This window comes from Jaculus jaculus, chromosome 14 (genome assembly GCF_020740685.1).
Source record: "Jaculus jaculus isolate mJacJac1 chromosome 14, mJacJac1.mat.Y.cur, whole genome shotgun sequence".
Classification (NCBI taxonomy): domain Eukaryota; kingdom Metazoa; phylum Chordata; class Mammalia; order Rodentia; family Dipodidae; genus Jaculus; species Jaculus jaculus.
In genome coordinates, this window is record NC_059115.1 from 46941998 (window position 1) to 46966703 (window position 24706).

Here is a 24706-nt window from a genome sequence, read left to right on the forward strand (position 1 = left end):
TTCAGAACTGAATAGGCTTGGATGTGCTAAGCCTGATTTTAAGAGGAGGCATGTGTGTCCAGCCCATCCTGTATTGGTGGCAGGTAACTATGGTACCTTTGTCTCTGTTCTTTCTCGTGCTATGTGGTCCTGAAGCTCTTGGTTCTTGCTCTTGTCTGTCAGAGCTATGATTTGCAGAGTGAGCATGTGGGGTTTCCCTTCACCTCCTTGTTCTGCTGAATTTTTATTTCACAGAGTTCTGGGAGATCACCCAGGATCAAGTGGGTGTGGGTGGTGCTGGGTCTACTGAGGGTTTGCAAACCATCCTGTCTTTATGGGGTGTCCCCTGTGCTTGACCTATCTATACTTATTACTCAGAGGAGAGACTTGCATTGAAGGATGTGGTATGTGTGCAGCCATTGCACAGAAAGTGGTCTGTGTAAGGACAATTTTGTCGATTGTCCTCTGTATGGAACCACAAGAAAGCCTTCCTAAAAAACTGACAGCTTCAAGTACAATTTCCTTTTCTTCTGCCTATTATGATTGAAACCCAATCCTTGTTATAACATAATTATCTCAACTGAAGCCAGCAGGGACTTGCTGTCTTAATGTAAGGGGGTGTGAAGTCCCCTAAATAAATAGAGGATTAATTACATTCACAGCATGTTGTGAAGGTGATAAGATTGATTGTGATCGTTTGACTTGTCCCATTTCCTGCTCTGACTACTTTCTTGAATAAATAAAGCTGGGCAAATAAGAAATCAAGCTCAAAGCATGTTGTTGGCCAGGGGGTGTTGGGAAAGGCCCTCCCTGAGGCATATTTCCAGATTCTAAATTATTTCTGTGATACTTCTTTATTAGATAATTCTATCAATTTAAAATAAAGACCTTTCTATGAAATCATTTTATCTCAAGAATATAGATATTTAAAGAATTTGGCAGTTGTTTGGTTTTGTTTGTTTGAGTCAGGATCTTCCTGTGTAGTCCAGGCTGAACTCAAACTCATGGTCCTCTTGCTTCAAACTCCTGAGTAGTGAGATTATAGGTGTATGACACCATGTCCAGTTCCTGTTCTGTTTTTTAAATATTTTATTTATTTGAGAGAGAGAGAAGGGAGGGGGAGAGAGAGAATGGGTACACCAGGGCCTCCTGCCACTGCACACAAACTCCAGACACACGTGTCGCTTTGTGCTTCTGGCTTTACATGGCTGCTAGCTAATTGAACCTAGGGCATCAGGCTTTGCCTTTTACCACTGAACCATCTCTCCAGCCCTCACTTTTAATGTATCCATCTTACCCTCTCTTTCTCCCTCCATCCCTTCCTCTCACCTTGTCTCCCCCCTCCTCTTCTCCCTCCTTTCCTCTGCCCATCCGCCCTCTTCCCTTTCTCCCCTCTCCTCCCTCCTTCCCTACCTTCGGATGAAACCCAAGGTCTTGCACATACTATTTGGTGAGCAACATCCTCAGCCTAGTGTTAGCAAAATGCCTGATCCCTGGTTAAATGTTTTCATTTAGTTGGCCTTTTAGAAGATTTTTTTTTAATTTATTGATTTTTTTTAATAAACAGCTTGCACACATTTACCCCTTCTCTCCTGCCCTAGTTCTGCTAAGAGTCTTCGGTGGGATTGGTATTCATTCTGGAGAATAAAGGGCCTCAGTCAGTCTCTGCAGGAATGGGGAAACATGGTGTCTCAGACTATTCCCACCTACCCTGAGGCTCTTAAAATCTTTTTTCCCCACTCTTCTGTGATGTTCTGTGAACCTTGGTGGGCAAGATAGAGTTCTGATTTAGTGCTGCTTTCTCTGTTGACCTTGTGTCTCTGTTTTTATGAGGTTTGAGTGACCACAGCATCTCTCATCATTTCCCTGGAACCGGTTTTCAGGCTAGCCTTGAGAGTAGTATTCATGTTAGCAGTTAAGTTTATCTTATCTTTTTTTTTTTTTGGTATAGGAGCTTCATGTATTTGTTAAACTTATAAAAATAAATTAGTATTTTATGTAGCAAATCATGTTCTCTATTTTGTATTTGTCTTACCTTCTGTTTCAGGAGAGTTTTATAATAACCTAAACTGGTTTCAATTTGTTCTCCAAGTTTTCTACTCTTGTGAGTTCCTAAATGAGGTGCATTTACATAGAGCAGTTGTTTAGGTAAAACTAATAAACCTTTTACAAAACTATGTTTCTTTTTTAAAAACAAAATTAAGCTTCACTAGTACTGTGTATTTGGCAAAAATCACACGTAGAGGGTTGTGTAGTGTACAGGTTGGGGGGTAGTGTACTTGATTTTCGGAAGCTTTTAGGCTACTGCTTCCTGAAACAATTCTTATTACTAAGGTGAATTGTAGTAGCCATTATTGTAAGAGTCTGAAGTTGGGCCAGGGCAAAGAGTTGCCTCTAGGAAATTAGAGCTGGTGTTCAGAGACTCTGGGCAGTCTGTGCCTGCTCACACCTAGTTGTGGACATGGAAAGGGCACTGCTGCAAATGGACACTTTCTGCCAGATGTGCAAGGTTTCCCTTGTTGTTCCATTGCCCAGGGAAGAGAAATGACCTGACTGCTGAAGGCAGAGCCTCACCACAGAGAAAGAATGGCTTTCTTGAGTATGTACTGCTTGGCTTTACCAAACTTTTGCTTTGGCAAGTCTTAGAAGTTATTTGTATATGTTAACTTAGGTTATTAATGGAGAAAAGTCAGCAATCATTTGAGAAAAACAAAATAGAATTTGAAATAAATAATCATATGTTATTTTGATGTGTGTTAATTTAAGCAGAACAATGAAAGCACAAAATTATGCCTCATGTTATCCTGTCTTGAAATAGTGCTAACTGGAAGATGTAGAAAAGCAGTGTATATAAGGCTGTGTACAGTGAACTGGCTCAGTCTCACTAAAGAAATATTCACAGAGCCCGGCATGGTTGTACACACTTTTAATCCCAGTGCTTGGGAGGCAGAGATAGGAGGATTGCTATGAGTTCAAGGCCACCCTGAGACTACATAGTGAATTCCAGGTCAGCCTGGGCTAGAGCAAGACCCTACCTTGCAAACCCCTGACCAAAAAAAGGTGGGGGGCTGGAGAGATGGCTTAGCAGTTAAGCACTTCCTTGTGAAGCCTAAGGATCCTGGTTTGAGGCTTTATTCTACAGGATCCACATAAGCCAGATGCACAAGGGGGCGCACGCATCTGGAGTTCATTTGCAGTGGCTGGAGCCCCTGGCACGCCCATTCTCTCTCTCTCTCTTTTTGCCTCTTCTCTGTCGCTGTCAAATAAATAAATAAAAAGTAAACAAAATAAGACAAAAAAAACACAAAACCTCCTAGTGTTGAAAAAAGTATAGTAGAGAGTGACCTAGGAAGACATGCATACATGCACACAAAGTACATGCCAAAAAAGGGGGAGGGTCTGGGGAAATGGCTTAGTGAGTAAGAGTGCTTGCTGCAAGCATAAGGGCCTGAGCAAGGACCTGAACCACCCGAGTTTGATTCTCTAGGTCCCACATTTGTAAAAACCAAAACAACAAAGAAGTAGTCACAGAACAAAACTTTGAAATATTAATAAAAATTATCTAGTCTGTGGACTCATGGGAATTTTCTGTTTCATATATAAAGAGTGAAAGAAGAAAGCCTTGGTCCTCGAAATGAAACACAATATACATCGCACGTTTTTGAGTTTCTCAGCTACAAACTCAAGAGTCAAGCAGTACTGTGGCATCACACATAGGAAGTCTGTCATTCTGATGCACTATTTTTTGTTTATATAAAGTTACCTGGCAGGAAAGGAGAGCACAATGTTGGAACACTTGGTGTGCACAGCAGGGAGTTTTATGAGAGTGCATGAGGCAATAGGGTGCGAGCTGTGCGCTATGCTGCTCTGTTGATCGGCCTGTCCCAAGTCTTGTGCTGGATGATGTATCACTTCATGTCACAAAGTTTTACGTATGTGGTGTACTTTATATGGTTCAGTGGCATCTGAAAAGTCATGTTTCTTCTCATGGTCTTTTTTTTTTCTTCCTGATGTTTTGCCCTATAAATCCAGGTACAACTTTCCCAGCACTGCACATCTGTCCATGTGGAAGCTTGGTGGTGGTCATGGTTTCACCAGCTCTTCTCTTGTAGATAGAATGTTTTTTGTGAGAAGATCCAGCCTTGCTCCAGTGTGTGAGAAGAGCTTTGCTCTGTCTTTGAGGGTAGGTAGGCCACACAGGAGCATTGTCTCTTCTGTACAGGCCAGTGTACGTGTTCTGCTTGCTGGTGTCACATGTGCTCGTGAGCTCAGCAGTGGAGGTTCTGCTAAGTAGAACCTTTTTTCATGTGTGTTAGGATCTTGTTATCCTTCGTGGTGATAATGGCAGTTATTGAAATTGCTGCTGCTTTCTGCGTATTTGTTCATTAGTTCACCAGAATTAATAGTTCCTGCCATTTGGCAGGACTAAGATCCTGGACCTGGTAAAGAAAACTCAGCACTTGTGGATTCTATGTAAGGTCTCACCAGAAAAGAGGTGTTGATCAAACAATTGCATATGCAGAAAGTATAATTAAAACCTTGGGAAGTGCTGCCAAAAAAAAAAAAAATACACACCTTGAGAGTGTGGGATACTGACCTACTCTGGTGGGGATGGATAGGAGGTAGAGGAGGTGTGTCAGGGAGCTAGGTTTAGGGGGAGAACTCCTTAGGGGAAATGTACAGTTGAAGATTCAAGTGCCTGAAGGAGTTCGCTTGAGAGGAGTAGATTTCACAAACCTGTAGGCGATCCTCTACGTGCAAGGCCCCATGATGGGTGTGTTCATGAAATGGAAGGAAAGTCATGGTAGCCAAATGCAGTGAAAGTAAGCATGTGCACTGGGAGGAGGCAGGGTGAGGCCGAGCTTGGACTGTGCAGTACCTTCCAGTGTCAAGCATTTCCATCCCCACTCTGAGAGCAGTGGAGAGCCATTGAGCATTTTAAGTGTATAATGGGATATGAGTAGGTTTGAAAGGCAAAGAATTTTTTAGGCAGGTTGGAAAGCTACTGATAGTGCCCTCAGGGGCAGTGTAGCCATTCTAGGAGGGAAGATCTAGGAACTAAGATGGATTTGGGGAATGAGGGTGAAGAAGGGCTCAAGATGATGATGTCTGGGTTTGTGGCTTGCACAGCTGAATGAATGATGAGATTTCTCTAGTTTGTACTCTTGGCTTTTGCTAGAGAAAGTCTTCTGTCTACAGACTTGTCTCCAGGGTGACATGTACTTGAGGTCACAGTCTAGGGAGGGGCTGCTTTTCTTTTTAGCCTCTGTTATTGTTTATTACTTAAAAGATCTGCTCCCTAAGCCATTTATTTAGGGCTTGACTTTTCTGTGCCTTTTTTTTTTTTTGATATGTTTGTAAAACATAGTTACTTCCTTAGGAAATACAATGATAATACAATGTATTATCGTTATTAGGATGTTATTAAACTGAACATGCTTGTACTCTCCACCAATCTTATGAACTGGAACATTACCAATTTTCCAGTCTTCCCTTTGTTGCCCCTCCCCCCTCTGGAGCCTTGGGTTGGTTGTTATTTTACTTCTCCTTGTGTTGTTACCATGTGTGGATCCATACTGAGTTTGCTGTTTCCTTTTACTTGCTTTTGAACTTTGTGTAAATGGAACCATATTGTATATGTTCTTCTATGAACTTGGTGCTTTCTTGTAATTTCATGTTTTAGATTTATTAATGTTGCCGGATAGAGTTCTCTGTTTTCCTGCTGTGTGCTATATTGTTGTCTGAGTCCTATGACTTGTGCTGTTAGAAAAATGCTGTTCTGAATGTCACTGCTTCTTTTCATAATACACTCGTGCATTGTTTTGTGGTGCTGAGGATTGAACCCAAGGCCTCATACATGGTAGGCAGGCATTCTGCCGCTGAGTTATGTCCCCAGTGTGCAGTGGAATACCTAGACATGGTATTTCAGTGGTTTTAGAGACTTCCCTGGGCAAATCAGATGATTTCCAAACTGGTGTGGTATGAGCTTAATACTACCTGCCAGCAATGTAAGAAAAGTTCTTGGTTCTAGTTCATGCTAACAAACTGTTCAAACTTGAAGATTGGCAATCTAACAGAAGAGATGGGTGCTTTCAAGTTGGTATGACCATGGCGATTTAACAACCTCAAGGAGGATGAAATAATTTCTTTTGTTACTTTAGTTTGTATTTTCCTTGTTATTAATGAAACAGATCTCCTTTTCATATTTTTTTTAGCCATTGGTGCTTCTTGATCTGTGAAAAGTGTCATAATTCTCATTTTTCTGGGAACCTGTTTCTTCTTGATTTGTAGGATTCTTGCAATATTCTGGTTACTATTTTTTTAAATATGCCGCACACGTTTTTCCCCAGTTTGTAGTTTATCTTTTAGTATTCTTGTTGTGTCTTCATAAACAGAAGTTTTTAATTTTAATGTTGTAGCATGTATCAATATGCTCCTCTGTGGCCATGCTTTTTCTTAAGAACATCTGTGATTTGCATTTCATAAAGATATTCTCCTCCAGTTCCTCCTAAACTGTTTATTCTTCTTGTGATTAGCAATGTAAGTTTTTGGTCCACCTGGGACTGATTTTTTATATGTTATGAGAAAGGGGATCCAATTTTATTTTTTCACCATGTGGATAACCTTAACCCAGCTTCATTATTAGTCTAGCCTTTCCTCATCTGCCACCATAAATCAAGTCCACACATGTTCCTGGATCTGTCTCCAGGTTGTCTGTTCAGTTCCTCTGATATACTTGTCTGCCATATGCCAATACCATACTCTCCTATTTCTTTTTATTTATTTCTTTACTGGCTTTTCAAGGTAGGGTCTCACTCAGGCCCAGGCTGACCTGGAATTCGCTATGGGTCTCAGGCTGGCCTTGAACTCATGGTGATCCTCCTACCTCTGCTCCCAATTGCTGGGGTTAAAGGCATGCACCACCATGCCCAGCCTTCATACTCTTTTAATTCTGTGGCTTTATATGTTTATTAGAACCAGCATGTTAAATTCCATGAAAAACACTGGGATTGGGACTGTTTGGGATCTATTGATCAGTTTAGTCTCCCTGATATGACTAAGTTTTAAAGCATGCCTTTCAGTAAAATTTTGTAATTTTTTCATAAAACATATATGGATATTTTGTTAGATTTATGTTTTATATTTTGGTTGCTCCTTTAAGTCTTTATTTTCTTTCTTTTATGTGTGTGCAGGTGTGTGTGCATCCATGCCCCTGTATGTGTGGCATGCATGTGTGTATTTGGGTGCAGGTGTGACTGCATATGTGTGTGGAGGCCAAAAGTTGATGTTGAACATCTTCCCCCATTACTCTCTTAAGACTTGAGACCCAGAACTGGCTGATTCACCCAGTCTAGATAGTTAGCCACCGCCTCTTTGTCCCTCACACAAGAATTCCAGGTGGCTGAACAGCTGCCCAGCATAGGCAGGCACTGGGGCTCCCTCCCAGTCCTCACTCTTGGGTGGAGCTACTTCACCACTGAGCATTTCCCAAGTCCCAGTTTTCCTTCTCTTACTGTCTCTTGTCCACAGTTATTAAGGTCAGATTAGCCTGACAAAGTGAGTTAGGAGTATTGATTTTTCTGTTTTGAAATCGTTTATATGGATAGATATCATCTGTTACTTGACTCTTCAATAGAGTTTTTCTTTGCTGGAAGATTTTTAACTATTGATTAAACTTTTCTAAATGGCTTAGGACCATACTGATCCTTTATTTTTCTTGGAGTGAATGTTTTAAAACTAAACTTCATTGGGCTAAGAGATGGCTTAGTGGTTAAGCACTTGCCTGTGAAGCCTAAGGACCCTGGTTTGAGGCTTGATTCCCCATGACCCACGTCAGCCAGATGCACAAGGGGGTGCACATATCTGGAGTTCATTTGCAGTGGCTGGAGGCCCTGGCATGTCCATTCTGTCTCTCTCTCTCTCTGCCTCTTTGTCTGTCACTCTCAAATAAATAAATAAAAATATTTAAAAAAACAACTAAAATCCAGTTTTTGATTAGCACAAAAAAATAACAATGGGTTTCATTGCTGGAGTCTTCATATGCATGTGATATTCTTTCCTCTCATTCACCTCCCCCCCCTTCTGCTGCTTCTACTTCTGCTTTCCTATTTCATGTATTCATTACCCTCCCTATTTCCCACCATCCTTAAGATCTCATCCTCCCACTCATGGTCTCCTTTCTAGTTTAATGACCTAGAAATACACATATATAGGGCTGGGGAGATGGCTCAGTAGATAAAGAACTTGCCACTTAAGCCTGAGTGCCTGAGTTCAGATCCCTAGCACTGAGTTTGGGCTTCCTTGATCCCAGCACACTGATGGTGAGGAGGGAGGTTAATACAGGAGGGTTTCCTGCAAGCTCTTGGACCAGCTAGCCTGGTGAATGCAGTAGTGATCAACAGTGGGAACAACAGACTTTGTCTCAAATGACGGGGAAGGCAAGGACTGACCCCAAAGTTGTCCTCTGACTCCCACACGTGTGCTGTGGCACATGTACATCTGTACTCACACATGAACATGCATATACATACACCAAGAAAACATGCATACATAAATACACACACATAAATTTTAGGTTCAGTTTCTACATTGGCAAAAATGTGTGGTTTTTCTTGCTCAGAGTGGCATATTTTATTTAATATAATGATTTTCAGTTGTATCCACTGTCCTGAAAATGTCATGCTTTCATTTTTCTTTATGGCTGCATGAAATTCCCTTGTTTGTTTACCATGTCTTCTGGATCCATTCATCTATGATGGGCACTTAGTCTGTTCTTATTCCTAGATACTGTGAATGGTACAACTCTAAACACAATTTGTGGTGCTGACTTAAAAAGAGTCCTCTGGATATAAACCAAGAATGGTGTCTGTAGGTCAGATGGTAGGTCTACCTTCAGCTTTTTTGTTTGAAATATTTTATTTTATTTATTAGAGGGGGGGGAAGGGAGGGAGAGTGGGTGTGCCAAGGCCTCCAGCCACCACAGACTCTAGACAAATCTGGTTTACATGGGTCCTGAAGAATCAAACCTGGGTCCTTCAGTTGTGCAGGCAAGTGCCTTAACTGCCAAGCCATCTTTCCAGCCCTATTTTCAGCTTTTTGAGGGGTTTCCATACTGATTTCCACAGTGGCTGCCCAAGTTTACATTCCCACCAACAGTGAATAAGAGTTCCTCTTTCCCCACACTCTCACCAGCATTTGTTGTCATTTGTTTTCTTGATGATAGCCATTCTGCGTGGGGTGAAATGAATCTCAAAGCAGTTTCCATTTGTATTTTCCTGATGGCTGAGGACATTAAACAGGTTTTCAAGTATTTTTGGTCATTTGTATTTCTTCTTTGGGAAACTGTGAAACAGTTCACTAGCCCATTTTTGATCAGCTGATTGGTTTTTTATAGTTCCTTATATATCCTGCATAATGTGCAGTTGGCAAGGATTTTTCCCCTTCTGTGAGCTGTCTCTTCACTCTGGTGATTATTTCTTTGCTCTTCAGAAGCATCTTAGACTTACGTAATTTCATTTGTCAGTTCTTGGGATGATTTACTGTACTACTGGAGTCTTGTTCAGAACATCCTTGCTCGTGCCTCAGTCTTAAAGTGTTTTCCCGATATTTTTTTCTAGGAGTTTCAGAGTTTGAAGTCCTACATTTGGGTTTTTGGTCCATTTTGAATTTTTTTAAATTTATTTTATTTATTTGAAAGAGAGCAAGAGGAAGGTAGAGAGGGAGAGAATGGACGCACCAGGGTTTTCAGCCACTGCAAACAAACTCCAGGCGTATGCACCACCTCTTGCATCTGCTTATATGGGTCCTGAGGAGTCAAACCTAGGTCTTGTATGCTTAGCAGGTAAGTGACTTAACCTCTAAGCCATCCCTCCAGCCCTGAATTGATTTTTGTGCAGTGTTATTAAAGTGGCTGTTTTTTTTTTCCCCCCAAGGTATGTTTTTGTTGAAAGCTATGGCTATAATTGTGTGGGTCTATTTCGGGGTCTTATATTCTATTCCATTGGACTGTATATCTGTTTTTTGTGCCAGTACTATACTATTTTTGTTACTATGGCTCTGTAATATAATTTAATATTCAATACTATGATACCTCCAGCACTGCTCTGTCTGCTAAGGGTTGCTTTACTGGTTAAAGCCTTATACACTTCCATAAGAATTTTAGTTTTTTTTTCTAATTCTGTGAAGAATTAAAAGAATTGGGATTTTGATAAGGATGGTATTGACTTTGTAGATCACTTTTAGATCACAATATTCATTCCTCTCCATGAGTATGGGAAGTGATTTCATCCTATAATGCCTTTTTCAGTTTCTTTCTTCCATGTCTTAATGCTTCTACTATACTTTTTTTTTTTTTTTTAATCTCTTTGGCCAGGTTTATGCCTAGGGTAGGTAGGTTTGTTGGTGTGTTTGTTTTTAAATGTATTATGAATGGGATCTCCCCTCCCCCACTGCCACCAATTGTTTTCTCCGTAGGTTTGTTATTGATATACAGAAAAGCCACTGGATTTTTTGTTTTTGTTTTTATTTTTTGTTTTTCAAGGTAGGGTCTTGCTCTAGCCCAAGCTGGCCTAGAATTCACTGTGTAGTCTCAGGCTGGCCTCGAACTCACTGCAATCCTCCTACCTCTGCCTCCTGAGCACTGGGATTAAAGGTGTGCACCACCATGCCTGGCTGCCACTGTTTTTTGTACACTGAGTTTTGTTTCCTTCTACTTTTCTGGAAGTATTTATCAGGTGTGTTTTCTGGTTGGGTCTTTCGAGTCTTTTTGTATAGAATCATGTCTGTAAGTAGGAATAAGTTGACTTCTTTTCTTGTTTGTATCCCGCCTTTTTTTTCTGAAGTAAGGTCTCACTCTAGCCCAGGCTGACCTGGAATTCACTATGGAGTCTCAGGGTGGCCTCGAACTCACGCTAATCCTCCTACCTCTGCCTCCCGAGTGCTGGGATTAAAGGCTTATGCCATCACACCGGCTCTTGTTTGTGTCCCTTTTATATCTTTGTCTTATTTCCTCTCTTTTTGCTTAATTTGCCTAGTGGTTTGACAATCTTATTAATTTTTTCAAGGAACCAACTCTTTCTTTTCTATTTTTCAAATTTTTATTAACAACTTCCATGATTATAAAAAATGCCTATGGTAATACCCTCCCTCCCCTGACTTTCCCCTTTGAAACTCCATTCTCTATCATATCCTCTCCCCATCTCAATTAGTCTCTCTTTTAAGTTTGATGTCGTGATCTTTCCCTCCTATTATGATGGTCTTGTGTAGGTAGTGTCAGACACTGTGAGGTCATGGATATCCAGGCCATTTTGTGTCTGGAGGGAGAACATTGTATGGAGTCCAACCCTCCTTTAGCTCTTACATTCTTTCTGCCACCTCTTCCACATTAGACCCTGAGCCTTGGAAGGTGTGATAGAGATATTGCATTACTGAGCACTCTGGTCACTTCTTTCTAGTACCATGGTACCTTCTGAGTCATCCCAAGGTCACTGCCATCTGAAAAGAGAAGATTCTCTACCAAAAGTGAGAGGAGCATTAATATATGGGTATAAATATTAAGAGAAGTGCTTACTGGGGAGTTTGATAAGCATAGTATATACATTTAGCCAGACAGCAGCAGGTGTTATACCCCTAGTGCTCATGACCACCCCTGTTGTAGGTTTTCAATATCAGGATGTATTCCCTCCCATGGAGCAGGCCTCCAGTCCAATTAGAGGGCAGCTGGTTTCCACCATGACAGACGTGCCACTATTGCACCCGTTGGCTCATTTGGCCTGGCTAGCCAAATATAAGGCTTGCAGTGTCCACTGTTGAGTATCTTCACTGGTGATTTCTCTTTCTTCCATTGAACTGCATGCATGTCTTCTTCTGGCTTTCTGTCAGCTGGTCTACATAGAGGAGGTTATCAGCTCAGTTCCAGCAGGATTTCTCAGTTGCTTTGCAGCCCAAGTATGTGGAGTTTTCAGCAATAGGGTCTTACCATCTATTCCTGATGGGAAACCAAGGGCCTATTTGTTTCCCAACAACTCATTCTTTTTTATATATGTTGTTCTGTTAGTGTCCATTATACTTTTTTTTTTCCATCTTCTTCACTTGAGTTTGGAATGTTCTTGTTTCTCTAGGACCTTTCAAGTGTATCTTCAATCAAAAATACTTAAGGTTGCCGGGCATGGTGGCACACGACTTTAATCCCAGCACTCGGTAGGCTGAGGTAGGAGGATCACCATGAGTTTGAAGCCACCCTGAGACTACATAGAGAATTCCAGGTCAGCCTGAGCTACCTCTAAGAAACAAAAAACAAAAAACAAACAAATAAAAAACAACAAAAAATACCTAAGGTTGTGGGGAACATACATTTTACATTCAGTCCACCACAAGGCCATTGACATTTAAGGTTATTGTTTGAGAATTTACTAATTTCTGTAATTTTGTGGTTGTTTTTCTGCTTGGTTGTATAATTATTTTTCTTTCTCTCCTACTAGTATCAGGTGTTAGCTGATTTACTCTGTTGGAGATGACAGATTCCTTCCTAGCTCTTGGTTAGCCATTCCTTTTATGAAATTGTGATTTCCTGTGCTATCATGATTAAGGCCATCTGTCTTCCTCTTATGTGTATAATATTTCCTTAAGTATCTTCTGTGATGATGACTTGGTGATCACAAACTACCTTAGTTCATGGTTGTCTTGAAATTTCCTTATTTCTGTATCAATTTTAAAAGATAGCTTTACTGGCTGTAGCACTCTTGGTTGGCATTTATTTACTTTTAGAGTTTGAAATATATCATTCCATGCTTTCCTGCTTTGAGGGTTGCTGACAAGAGATTTGATATTTCTGCTTTTGTAGGTAAGTTGACATTTTTCCCTTTTAGTGCACGCGCACTCTGTCTCCTTCCCTACCCCCCTCTCTCCCCCCCATGTGTGTGTGTGTGTGTGTATGTGTGTGTGTGTGTGTGTGTGTGTGTGTGTGTGTGTGTGTGTGTGTGTCTTTGCTTATTTGACATGGTGACTATAATATGTCATGGAGAAGTTCTTCTCTGGTCATGTGTACCTGGGATTTTCAATGCCTGGTATCTGAGTGTCTTTTCTCAGGTGTGGAAAGTCTGCTGTCGTTGAATGGATTCTCGGTGCTTTTAGTGTTTATCTCAGCTGGATTCTTAGGTTTGGTCTCTTCATCATATCCCAGAGTTCTTAGATGTTGTGGTCATGATCAGGTTTTATCTTCCTCCTTATTAACTTTTGGATGAAGTATTTCATCAGTCTATTCTCTATCCTTCTGTTTGTTCAAGTCTGCTGTGCTCTTTCTTTTTATTTTATTACTTCTATTTAATTTTTCATTTTTAATATTTCTGTTTGTTTCCCAGAACCTCAATTTTCAGGTCTGGGAAGATGGCATAGTTGGTAAATATTGTCTTGCAAGGATAATGGAACTGAGTTCAATCCCCAGAGTACCCATAAAAATGCCGTGTGGTGGCATAGGCTTGTAATCCCAGAGCTGTGGGTGGGGAGGTAGAGGCAGGCGGATCATTGGGGCACACTAGCCAACCAGTCTAGCCTAATTGTTGAGTTCTGGGCCAATGAGAGACTTGGTCTCAAAAGAAAGTGGACAGTGTTCCTGAAGAATGACACCTAAGGTGGTCCTTTGGCCTACACACTCACAAATATGCACATTTGCATAAATAAAAGAGAAAAAATTGTAACTTGCTTTGCTGTATTTTGCTTCTGTATGGCTGACTTAACTCTCTAGGGCCTGGGTTAAAGTCACCTGTTTGTCTCTCTAACCCCTTTCAGCTCCCAGACCATTTTTACCAGAAAAGTTTGCAGTCCTCACGTGACATCTTACATTTCAGTGTCTTTGGCTTCCGTAGTTGAGGGTCACCGTCTCTTTGAGGAGCAGTGCTGGTTTGTTCTAGTTTCTTGCACTTCTGTGCTGCAGTGTGCACATCTTTGGTTGGGATTTCTTTTCTAGATACTTGTGGTGGGGAGGGCTCTTCTTACTGGGCACCTCCTTACTTGAGGGCTCAATTTCCAACAGTTCTTGGGGAAGAGCCAGCAGACTTCTAAAGCAGCAGCCACATCAAACTGTGTAAGGTAAAGAAATGCACTTAATCAGCCTGAGCCTCCAAATGGATCACTAATGATCATAGACCTGGAAATGGCAATGACAAAACTACTGTAGATTGTGCTGTCAGGGTAGAAATTATTTAGGGTATGTGTGGAAACAGTGAGTGAATGAGATAAAGGGAAGGGGAGAGAAAGGAGATGCAAGGTTAAATAGATGAAAGAAATGGAGTGTGCAGAAAAACGTATTGGAGGGAAGAGAAAAGAGCAAAAGATTACAGAGAGATAGAGAAAGAAAGATTTCCCAATAGTGAAAAAGTTCAAAGACAAAAGTAGATATATGTAAGGAAGGTGATAAAAACATAAGAGAGGGCTGGAGAGATGGCTTAGCGGTTAAGTGCTTGCCTGTGAAGCCTAAGGACCCCGGTTCGAGGCTCGGTTCCCCAGGTCCCACGTTAGCCAGATGCACAAGGGGGCGCATGCGTCTGGAGTTCGTTTGCAGAGGCTGGAAGCCCTGGCGCGCCCATTCTCTCTCTCTCCCTCTATCTGTCTTTCTCTCTGTGTCTGTCGCTCTCAAATAAATAAAAAATAAAAAATAAACATAAGAGAATGTTTTAAAAGCCAGTAAGATAAAGTAAGACTACTACTAGTAAATTCTGGATCACCAATGGTAACATCACCTGGGAAGGTCAGTTGAATGAGGCTCTTTGTTTTGTGTTGTCATTGAACTTGTATTGGATAAGGTCTGCTACCTTCACACAGGCTGTTTTCCTTCTTTGCATACCAAGGGCCTCTGGTGGCCACACTTAGCTTTATTGGCCAGTAAGATTCTCTCTCCCTCCCAAAATTCCCCAGCTTGGATCATCAAAGTGGTCTGGCTGAGGATCTCCAGTGTGGGGGGAGTCCCAGAAGCAACCATGGCACTGGAGAATATAGGCTGAGGGCCTACCTAAGTGTTTCCAGGCTTCATGAGTACTAGTCAGCCTACTGGAGCGGTGTACTTGTGTGAACCTATCATGTGCACCACACTGGGGCTACAGCAGTGAATGATAGACAAGTGGCTCTAGAATTTGATCTAGCCCCAGGCATCAGACTCCAAGGTCATGCTTAGATGATGAGACCTGTTCCAGGCCACTGTGGGCAGAGCTATCTCTCCCTGTCTACTTCCCAGTCTTAGTGGATCCTCATGCTACCTGCACCGTTCAGCTGCTCTGAAGATCTGGCCTTCCTCTTGTCATGGCTGTCTCTCTTGAGTCTCCCTCATTACTGGGGCTGAGGCTCCCCAGCTTGTAGACCACACAATGGGCAGATCAGTTTTAAACAATAGATTTTCTCACAAGATGGCACCCTGGTACAGCGTTCCATGTTATGTAGTGTGAGAGAAGTGGGATTTCTGTCTACTTCTGACCCTTCCATGGGAGGGGCTGTGGGTCTCCCCCAAACTTCCAATAGGATTTGAGGCTCAAGGGGATGTGTGTTTGTCCTGAGGGTAGTGCTGCTGACTTTCAGCTGGTTTGTCTTTTTGGACCAGCTCCTGAGTCCTCTTCCCATCAGAATGTGTGCAGCTGGTTTTGCTGCACTGTTCTGTTTCTCCCATCTCCATTCAATTCTTTGTGGAGTGCTAAAACTTTTTCTCTATTTCTGATTTTGAGATGAAGTTCTTTTATTCTGATCTTCACTGGGTCTTACAGGCTCTTTACCATCTTGCCCAGAAGTCTCATTATAACCTTGAGCTTGGTTTTTATAAGCTCTTTCTTTCTAGAAATGTGTACATTTCATTAAAATTTAAAAAAAAAATGGCATAAGGTTATTTTCACTTTTCCACAACATCTGAAATTGTCTTGTTTTATATTTGTATTGTCTGTTGTGGCTCTTTTTTTTTTTTTTTTTTTTTTTTTTTGCTTATTTTAAGTTAACTTTCAAGAGTAAGAGCATGTTTGCTCAGCTTCCAGACACATGTGCCACCATGTACATTGGCTTACATAGGACTTGGAGAATCGAGCCTGAGTCCATTGGCTGCACAGACAAGTGCTTTAACCACTAAGCCATCTCTCCAGCCCAGTCCTATCTATTTTTGTCTGTGTTATTCTATTCCCTGTTTGGGTGATTTATTCTGCACCCCCTTCCCAACTTGTAATGCCTCTGCTTAGTAACTATTACCATTTAGTCTCTTTTCATTTAGGTATAAATTTCCTTCTAAGTGTCTGCTTACGTTTCACAGGTTTTGGAATGTGCTGAATTTTCATTGCTGTTCAATTTGAAATATTTTTAAGTTTACTCATGAAATGCTTAGAAGTAGATTTCTCCTTCCAAAACATATGGATTTTGATCGTAATATTTTTGTGTTGACTTCTAACAATTTCATTTCTGTCAGAGAATGATACTATTCTTTAGGAACTAGCTGAGATTAATTTTATATCTAGCATGTTTTCATAAATATTCAGCTTTATTTAAGATAATATTTATTTTCTAATTGTTAGCTGCATTTTAATTACTTTACATCTCTACTGATATATTTCATCTGTTTGATCTCTCAATTTTGAATTGGAAGAAATGTGTGAAAATTTCCTACTGTGTTGGCAGCAATCTTGTCGATTTATTTCTGTAGACCTGTCAGTTTTTACTTTCTATAAAGGCATGTTATTGGCAGTCATAATTTATAATTGTTATTCTTCCTGATAAGCTGGAATTATCATATAGTGATTGTATTATATAGTGGTCTTTTTTTCTGTTTTTTTCAAGGTAGGTTCTCACTCTAGCTCAGAAATTCACTATGTAGTTTCAGGATGGCCTTGAACTCATGGTGATCCTCCTACCTCTGCCTCCCGAGTGGTGGGATTAAAGGCATGGGCCACCACAGCTGGCAATATAGTGGCCTTTTAATCTCTATGGTGCCTTTTTCCGTACTAACTATTTTGTCTCATGGCTGATCCAGCTTCTTCTGCTTGCTTTTCTTTCTTCTATTTTTGAGACAGGGTTTTTGCTATGCAGCCTGTGCTAGTTTCAAATTCACTGTTCTCCTGCCTCAGCCTCCCTGATGCTGGGATCATGGACATGTACTTTACCTTGGTTTTATTGCTCTGGTCCCCCCCCTCCCTGCTTGTAGATGCACTCAGCATCTCCTGAATGGGCTGTTCGCTTTAATGTTTTGTCACCTTTGCCCATTGCGTTCTAACATGTTGCCTTTGCTTTCTCTAACAGTCGTTTTTCCACTGGAAGACTTGAAGGTAACCTGGCATCACTCCATGGTGATGCCCCTCCACACGGCAGGCACAGGATTGAGATATATGTGTGCTTTTAGCTCTCCAGAGGACTTCTGCTGTGTCCTTTTTATGTCCTTCATCATCCTCTTCTACCTTATGTTGTAACAGGTACTACATTTCCAGCCTTTAGCTCATCCTGGTCTCACAAGGCAAGTTCTGCATGGTCAGTGCTCCTTCCCTGTTTTGGTCAGGGCTTTTAAATAGTAGTCTTCAGAATGAATTTAATACTCCAGGTTTGGAGAGAGGGGCAGTTGCTCGAAGGTTTCTTTTTGTTTAATATTTTTTATTTATTTGAGAGAAAGAAAATATGGGCACTCCAGGGTTTCCTTCTGCAAACGAACTCCAGACATGTGTGCCATTTTATGCATCTGGCTTTATGCGGGTACTAGAGAATTGAACTTGAGCCACCAGGCTTTACAAACAAACTCCTTTTACTGCTCAGCCATATCTCTAGCCCCTGCTCTAAGTTTTTGTTTTTACTTTTATTTATTTATTTGAGAGCAACAGACAGAGAAAGAGGGAGAGAGAGAGAGAGAGAGAGAGAGAGAAAAGAGGGGGGAAGAGAATGGACACACCAGGGCCTCCAGCCACTCCAAACAAACTCCAGATGCGTGCGCCCCCTTGTGCATATGGCTAACGTGGGTCCTGGGGAATCAAGCCTCGACCCGGGGTCCTTAGGTTTCACAGGCAAGTGCTTAGCCACTAAGCCATGTCTCCAGCCCACAGTTTTTGGCGAACATAACTTTTTCATAGACCAGGAGCTTGTCTGCTTGTTATTGGGGGCCTCAGCATTCTGTTTATTCTGACTTTGCAGTTAGCCCAAACTCTGAAATCCTTTGTCTGAAACACCTTTTCTTTGTGTGTGTGTTCATTCATGTGTTGGGAGCGTAGGTACTTGCATGCCACAGTGTGTGTGTAGAGGTGACAGGACAACTATGGAGTGGGGTCTTCGACTTCCACCTCTTCTGAGCCAGCGTCTCATCATTGCATGCCCTGTTCACTAGGATAGCTAGTCTGTGAGCTTCTGGGAAATTCTCTGGTCTCTGTCTCCCAGCTCACTATAGGGGTGCTGGGATTACAGAAGCCTGCCACAGCTTCTAGCTTTTATATGGGTCTGAGCATCTGAACTCAGGTATTCAAAATTGTGTGGCAAGCGCTTTATTCACAGACCCATATTTCCAGCCAGATGATTGTTCTTAACTATAATCCTTCTGCTGTGCATGTCTCTGTTTAGTTTCCCCTTGTTGGATTCAGGGTGTCTTGTCCATTTGTTATAATCTTTTCAGAAGTGGACTGTCATCCAGGTCATTTTCTGATCTTTTCACCTTTAATGCTGGTTGTAAGCTTAAGTCTTGAAATCCATCAGTAATGATTTTGGAGCACTTGCTTTATGCCACAGGTAAGGCCAGGCATAGGAAGACTAAAAAATGTACTAGAGCTCCTGCCGTTAAACAGTTACAAGGAACATTCTGTTATTGCCCAACAAAGTGAGTAGAAAGTTGAATGAAGAAAGGCGAGGTCAGCTTTGCAGATCTTCCCTCAGATTGTATTTGAAGTCACCTGTCAGGTCAAGTGTGAGTTCCATCAACTTTATACTATTCCCTGACTTTGCCATCAAGAGACCATAGGAGATTATCACATGCACAGAGTTCCTGCGTTAGGCTAGTCTACAGGCGTCTCATCCTCATGAAGCCCAGCAGCTCCTGGTGATTTTGCCTGCCTACAGCTTGCAAACTTTAGTTCATATACTGTTCTCATCGCTTTCCTTCATGTTCTTGAAAATCTTGCAAGATCCATTTACCTCTTTGCTGCCTTTTGGATATTGGAGGCCAAACACATTGTTTTGATTACTTCGTAGTTGTTTTTCTGTGATCAGCATAACGTTGTGTGATCAGCATTGATCTATATCATAGTTTCCACCTTCCATAATAATAGTTATAATCTTAGTACTTTGTAGGTATGTTCCTCATCCCTTACCATTCTTGGACAAATTGAGAAGCCTGGGTCAAAGTTACAGAGAAGCAAACTCCTTCCTGAAGCTTCTAAGATGTGTCTGGCCCAGGGAATCCTCGAGCATCCTCTAACTGGAAGCTATGACTCACAGTCTTGCTTTAGTTTGGGAAGGCTGAAGTCAACAGTTGTCTTCTGCCACCATGAACATAACAGAGCTATTAATGTCATAGTTAAGAGGGTGAGCTCTCTTGGGGTGGGAGACATGGCCCAGTGGGTAAGACTGTTGCTGTACAGGCAGGAAGGCCTGAGACAGCCTAAGTTCCACCTCAGAACCCACATAAAAAGCTGGGTGTGGTCCACACACACCCATCACCCAGTCCAGTGGGGAGTAGAGACAGGAGAATCTCTAGGGCTTGGTGGTCATTTAGTTTGATCAGAAAAGGCAGCTCTGGGTTCAGTGAGAGACTCAAGGAAACACACAGAAGAGCAATAGAGGAGGACACTCAATGTTGTCCTCTGGCCTCTGCTTTTACATGTGTACACCACACCACACACAGGTTACTCACACATGCAAAAAAACAAAACAAAACAAAAAAAAAGTATGAGCTCTGGAGTTAGCAGCATCAGAGCTCTGCTGTGTGTCCGTGAACAAGCCATTTAAACTCTCTTCACTTCAGCTGTCCCTAAAACGGGGGAGAATTAGGGGCACAAAGTAAGTGGTCAATAGAAGTTTTCTAGGAACAGAATTGCCCTGATGCCTTGCAGGTTTAATGGGGCCGGCTGGTCAGACAGTCTATTATCATAACAACTAGCATTTGCCAAGTGCTCACTACTTACTGGGCATTGGGCTCAGGGCCTTGCATACATCTCTTTCACAGCTACGTATGAATTTTTGTTATGGCCCATGTCATTCTAGCTCCAGGTTACAAGTACACAAATTGAGGCTCAGAGCGATCAAGTAACCTAGGCCTGTTATTGTTTGTTTATTTTTTTTTAACTAGTTATGTACACAGTGTATACAGTCATGTTGGTATCATCATTAGCCTCTTCTCTGTCCTCTGAGAGTACTTGGTGACCTAGGCCTGTTTTTAATGCCAGAGCCTGAGGTCTTCACCATCTTGTGCTCAGCCAGTCTCTGTGGCTCTGGACATACACTGCATTCTTTTGGGGGAAATCTCTGAAGCAGTGTTTTGGTTGGAGAGGCAAGATTAGATGAGGGCAGACTGAGAGGACTTCTAAGCGGCCCTTGCTCTATTACCAAGGATGTAGGTACAATAAAGATAATGGTTCAAAGATGGGACACTTGGAGTGGTCTACAGGGCTTATGGAGGAGGGGTGAGTCTTTAAGAGAGACCTTGAAGATGGATAGGCTCTGGCCTGTCATAGAAAGAAGGGGAAGAGGGGCTAGGTAGGGGCAGGACCTGAGGCACATTCCAAGCCAGGGCAGTCTTGATGAGTATGAGAGCCATCAGCAAGTGGTCACCCTGCTGTGGCAGGTTTGTATTGGGGCACAGAGGAAATGTCAGGGAGTTAAGGAGGTAGAACTACGTGTAAATTAAAAGTTGTAAGCTAGTGGCCCTTGGGTCACATTTGGCTCTCAGTAAGTTTTAAATTGGTTGTCAGTGCTTAGAGATTGGAAGATTTTATGGAAAATTCTGGATTTACAACTGCTCTTGAAATCCTGGAAGTTCTGGCAGTTACTGGGCCCCCAAACCCCACATGCTAGCAATTGGCTGGAGCTAGGGCCAGCTGTCTCCACTCTGCAGGACAAGTGCTCTCAGTTCTATCCAGACCCCTCCTGCCCCCAAGACTCCATCTGTCTGGCTCCTGTAAGCACAGCCCGTGGCCTGGGCCTCTTGGGTAGAAGCTCTGATGCTGGACTTGCCCCTTGGCACTCTACAAGTCAATCCCCCTGCAATCCCCCCCATAGGAGCCAAGTCTTTCTTGTGCACTGCTGGGTTCTAGGGCCATATGTCCAGCAAATCCAATGGCACCTGGTTGGCAGCAGTGGCCACATTAGAGTGAAATGGATTTTGGAAGCCACAGCAGGGCCCCAGAGGGCTTAGAGGAGGTAGACCCAGGTGGCACCAGCCAGCCTGGTCGCACATTTTGAACTGAGCTGTGACTTGCTACTATGTCGCAAAGAGGCTGCCCACAGTATAGGGAGCAATTTGTGTGTGTGTGTGTTTCAAGTATGGCTTGGTGTCCAGCTCTCTGCCTGGACAAGGATAGTGGCCCTGATGTTTCCTTCTTTAGGTGACCACTCAACAATGGGAACAGAAGGTGCTGGAGCAAGTCCTACAATGCAGACTTGACCCCCAGGACAGCAGCACTACGAGGATCCCAGCCAGAGCTCCTGGCCCTGTGAGCTTCAGCAAAAACCTGTAAAACCTAGCTGCTTTTGAGTAGGGCTATGATCTTTCCTCCTGGCCGCTGACAGTAGCTCCCTACCACATTAAGCCTATGTTCTTGTTTTGTTTATTTATTTATTTGTTTCCCTTTCTTCTGCAGTTGGTATTCCTCCGGGCGCTGTCTGAATGTACCTTGCCATCAGGAGCACTAGGCAAGAAGAAAGTCAGACTGCTCTCCCTCAGGCTCAGGCTTAGGAAAATCAAAGCCCAGCAGAGGCAGCTCTTCCCTGCCTGCAGCAGGGTCAGCGATTTGTGTAATGTTTTCCCTGTCAGCTTATTGCAGCTGATTTCTTGTGGGTTTGAATGGGGGAACAGCAAGCGTGTTGTTGCTGCTGCCTTTTTAAGCAGGTGGGATCTGCAGCTGCGATCAAAGCCATTCTCTGCTCCCTGCAGACAGCTTTCTCTGCTGTTGTAAACTGCTTTTGTAGAACTGGATTTCTCTGTCAAATGAGGCGGCTCCAAGATAAAACCCACCCAGGTTCCGGGACAAGGCATGAGAGGGGACTAGCTCTCACACTTCTGAGCAGGAAGCGTTTTGACACCATTTGAGTCAAGCGCAATTAGGCTTTTGTATCCAGTTCTAGCAAGAGCTGCTCAGCAGCCAGCAGGCTTATGCTAACCATCTGGCTACAGAGGGATAGTAAAATAATATCTCAGCCACTTGTTCAGTCTTATTTTTAGCAGTCAGTTATTTTTGTAGATGCCAAATTAGATCTGATTGGGACATGTTGACAGCTCTTGAGTTCTAATCATAGAAGAGTTTTTGCCTATAAGTCTTGAGATTAAATGAAATAGGACTTTAACAAGATGTCCAACAATCTAGTGAAGTCCACTGTAATAAACTATGGAATAGGTAAGTTATAGTTTTGAACCTCATAAAACTATCCTAGGAGACTTAATTCATGTAATTGTTCTGTTAGACAGAGGATCCCACAGCAGAGGACACATTGTCTACTGGTTCTTCTGACAAATGACATCTTCTAGAATCTTGGCCCAGTCAGCTTTTATGTAGCTAACAGACTTGTTAGTTGTCAACTGGTGCCACTGCTTCTGAGTGTGAGCCAGCAGTCCATCGTGTGTCTGCATAAAGGAAGCGTAGGTGTGCCAGCAGTGGACCCTCTGACATCAGACAGGTGTTCAAGCATCCCGAATATATAAAGGATGCCTGCTTATAGAATCACACAGGCTTGTGCATATGAAAGCAGTAGTTGGGAAAACCTTCAGGTTGATTCCAGTGGAGGACATTAAAGACTTGGGATTTGTAGGTAGCCCTGTGATCTTACCTATGCCTCATCTTAGTAAAGAAAAAAATAATTAAGGCTTTAAATTAGATCTGTGTGTTCTAGTTTGGTATTCATGGCCACATATAGCTATTTTTATTTAAATTAATTAGAATTAAACAGAATGTAAGGTTTGATTACTCATTAAGTGCTTATTAGCTCAGCTGCCACATTGGGCAGCACAGACATAAGACATTTCCCTCATCATGTGAAGCTCTACCAGTCAGCCCACAACTCAATCATCTACTGGGTTCTTGCAGTCTAAGATTGTGTGGTTGAACCAGTGGAACATTACATCTTTAAAGAAGAGTTTGGGCAGCCATGGTGGCACATGCCTTTAATCCCAGCACTCAGGAGGCAGAGGAGGATCGCTGTGAATTCGAGGCCACCCTGAGACTACATAGTGAATTCCAGGTCAGCCTGGGCTACAGCAAGACCCTACCCTGAAAAACTTAAAAAAAAAAAAAAAAAAAAAAAGAAGAAGAAGAGTTTGGACCATTGGTGCCTTTGGTAGATCTGTACCAGGAGCTTGAGTGTACTGAAATCTTACTCCTTGTTTTCCCCATGGCTTTTATAACCAGTTTCTTAGATAAGTTAGCTTAAAATGATAAATTCCAGAGCCTTAAACTAGTTTGATCTAGTTTATATTTGTAGTATAAAGTTATGAAAAAATTACTTTATTTATTTTTTATTTTTTGGTTTTCAAGGTAGGGCCTCACTCTAGCCCAGGCTGACCTGGGATTCACTATAGAGTCTCAGGGCGGTCTCGAACTCATGATCTCACAGTGATCCTCCTACCTGTGCTTCCCGAGTGCCGGGATTAAAGGCGTGTGCCACCATGCTCAGCTATTTTGGGTTATTTTTTTTTAATCTTTTTTTTTTTTATTAGTTTTCTATTCTGCAAGTACAGGCAGTTTGGTACCATTATTAGGCTCATCCGTGACCTACCCCCTCCCAAAAATATGGAACACTTCACGAATTTGCGTGTCATCCTTACGCAGAGGCCATGCTAATCTTCTCTGTATCTTTCCAATTTTAGTATATGTGGTGCTGAAGCGAGCACTATTTTGGGTTATTTTTTATTTATTTATTTTTATTTACTAGAGAGAAGAAGAGAGAATGTGCACACCAGGGCCTCTAACCACTGCTAATGAACTGCATGTGCCATCATGTGCATCTGCCTTACGTGGGATCTAGAGAATCAAACCTGGATCCTTAGGCTTTGCAGGCAAGTGCCTTAACCGCTAAACCATCCCTCCAGCTCTATTTAATTTAATTTATTTATTTCAGAACAACAGACAGAGAAATAGGCAGATAAAGAGAATGGGCGCACCAGGGCCTCCAGCCACTGCAAACAAACTCCAGATGTGTGCACCCCCTTGTGCATCTGGCTAATGTGGGTCCTGGGGAATCGAGCCTTGAACTGGGGTCCTTAGGCTTCATAGGCAAGTGCTTAACCACTAAGCCATCTCTCCAGCCCCCTATTTTGGTGTTTTTGAGGTAGGGTCTCACTCTAGCTCAGGCTGACCTGGAATTCACTATGTAGTCTCAGGATGGCCTCGAACTCACAGCAATCCTCCTACCTCTGCCTCCCAAGTGCTAGGATTAAAGGCATGCGCCACCATGCCCAGCTGAAAAAAAAATTTTTTTAAACCTGTGAGTCTTCCTTTGAAGAAACAAGGTGATCAGTTTTTATTCTCCATGTACATGAGACAGTTTAGTGTATGTATCTAGCTCAAGTGTTGATGATGGACTATGAAGTTGA

The 24706-nt window shown here is 42.3% G+C and overlaps 1 protein-coding gene and 1 non-coding gene across 2 annotated transcripts in view; one reads left to right on the forward strand and one right to left on the reverse strand.

Annotated features, from left to right (window-relative positions):
* Positions 1-24706, forward strand: part of Shq1 (SHQ1, H/ACA ribonucleoprotein assembly factor) — a 134561-nt gene that overhangs the window by 99036 nt on the left and 10819 nt on the right. The gene's annotated exons all lie outside the window — the stretch shown is intronic.
* Positions 23898-24004, reverse strand: LOC123454880. The gene has a single exon (XR_006633536.1). It is a non-coding gene; the product is annotated as a U6 spliceosomal RNA (small nuclear RNA).